At 42.9% G+C, this 2,341-nt stretch overlaps 1 pseudogene; it reads left to right on the top strand.

Moving 5' to 3' along the window:
- The first annotated feature begins 1,347 nt into the window (after positions 1 to 1,347).
- LOC102838500 lies at positions 1,348 to 1,862 on the top strand (annotated as a pseudogene).
- The last annotated feature ends 479 nt before the right edge of the window (positions 1,863 to 2,341 follow it).

Raw genomic sequence — 2,341 nt, 5'->3', positions numbered from 1 at the left:
CTAGAGCAAATGCCAACCCTGGAAGCATTTCACTTTATCCACCACACTTTTTACAGGTTTCTCCAAACCCAGTGTTGACTATCTTCTTCCACATGCACTCCAGCTTGTCAAAGCCACAATAGTGACATAAGATCATCTCATGAAAAGTTACCGCCTAAGGACTTCTGGCAGATGCACTACACGGAACAATAAAAATATGAGAGATCAAATGAAACAGACACAGAAGAAAATCCTGGAATTCTGAACTTCAGATGAAACATTAGAGAAGTAGATTGTGTATCTGTTGGGAGGAGAAGCTGAGCAGGGATGGCGAGAGAGGGAGACAGACTGGTGAATGGCCAGGCATCTTTAACTTTTGTGAGCAACAGAAGGTGACCAGGCAGAGCAAGTTCACACAGGCAATGGGAAAAATTGTGATTCCTTCTGTTTCCCCACACTTCCCCGATGACCAGAGATGTAGCCAGCTCCTACCCTCACCCACCATCAGGGCAGACCCTGCTCTCCTTGAGTCTTGTGCTACACTGGTTGTGAGACATGCCAGTGTGAGTCAGGAGGGAGCACCCTGGCTGGCAGGAGCCATCCAGAACTTTCTCCTCTCTGGGTCCAACGCTGCACTGTTTTTTATTTTTGTTTATGGTTTTTTCCATTCATTGTTTTGATTTGCATATTCTTTCCTCTCCTTTTCCTCCTCTTTGCATTCCCTTGAATTTTATCATACCTCTAATTTTGTTTTTCCTTTTTTACTATTTCACATTTCCCCTCTTCTTTTTGCCTTTTGATCTTTCTTCACTAATTAATCTTTTCTAAGTGTTTTATTATTATTATTATATCTTTCTTAGTTTTCTTTTCTAAAGCTCCAATTTCCTGTCTTTGCCTGTTTTTCTTCCTTCTTTCTCTTTACTATTTTCTCTTTTCATTTTTGGTTCCTTGCTTGTTGATTCTGTTATGTTTTCTTGTGTGTGGTGGGGGAGGGGTTTTCTCCTCTTTCCCAACTGACAGGAGACAGCAACCATGCCCATACAGCCCAACCACAACGGTACCCTCTGCAGCTCCATCCACCAGGCAAGAGAAAAGACCACCTCCTATACCATCTGTTCAATAATAGAAGACAGCACCAACCAAACCCACCGTAAACTAAGGTGAACAAACAGTGAGTGGAGAACAGTGACGCACTTCCATTTTCTAACTACACCATAGGAGACAGTGGATGAAAGCCTAAGAACACATCAACATACAGTCATCAATTAAAGAAAACAACACCACAATGCCCTGGAGACAATAAATGATTTTATCTTACAAGAAGAAATGAAGCCTGTTGTGGGTCTCTGAGATCACAGAGCAATTGTCATGAAGGCCTGGGGCACACTTAGTGAGTACAAGGTGGTAGGGTGCTGCCTGCCCACCCCAAGTATAAGACACCAGCATATTACCAAATGCACATCTACACTCCCAACTACATCACCATATTCTGCTTCTGGAACTTTGTGTCATAGCTGAAGGAAATGAAGAAGTCTTCCTGGGAGATCATATACTGTGGGTAAGTATTAATAAGAAGTCACCACTGAGGGTGAAGAACTTCAGCATCTGGCTATGCTACGACTCCCAAAGCAGTTCCACAACTCCCAGGAGTACCAGGACCTGACCACTGCTGGTGCCGTCACCCAGTGTTACCATGACATGGACAACTGACTCCACGCCCGGACCCACTCTATCCAGATCAAGAAGGTGGAGGAGGTTGCAGCCAACAAGTACTGCAGGCCACGGTCAAGCAGTTTCACAACTCCAAGATAAAGTTCTTGCTGCCCCACTGGGACCAACACAAGCCTCACTTCATGGTCAAGCAGCCTAACACTTTCTTCTAGGCACAATTCCTTCCTCCACTGCTGATCTGCCCAATAAATGCCTCAGAGACTGACGGGGGAAAAGAAGAAGAAGAAGAAATGAGAATGACTCAAATAAAAGACCAATATCCAGAGCCAGAAAACTTTTCTGAGGAAGAAAATGTAATGGAACTAACTGAAAAATAATTCAAAAGAATGACATTTAGATACGTTGAAGATTGACAGAAAGAACAAAGCAAGCAAGGAGACCACAGAAAAAACTTTACAAGAATTCAGAATTGATGCATTTGAATTATGGTGTTGGAGAAGAATATTGAAAGTACCATGGACTTCCAAAAGAACAAACAAATCTGTGTTGGAATAAGTTCAGCCAGAATTCTCCTTAGAGGCCAGTATCAAGGCTTTGTCTTTCATACTTTGGACATATTGTCAGGAAGAACCAGTCCCTAGAGAAGGACAACATGCTTGATAAAATGGAGGGGCAACAAAAAAGAGGAAGA

The sequence above is a fragment of the Chrysochloris asiatica genome, unplaced genomic scaffold, assembly GCF_000296735.1.
Source record: "Chrysochloris asiatica unplaced genomic scaffold, ChrAsi1.0 scaffold00008, whole genome shotgun sequence".
NCBI classification, from domain to species: Eukaryota; Metazoa; Chordata; class Mammalia; order Afrosoricida; family Chrysochloridae; genus Chrysochloris; species Chrysochloris asiatica.
This window is presented reverse-complemented; position numbering and strand designations above follow the sequence as displayed.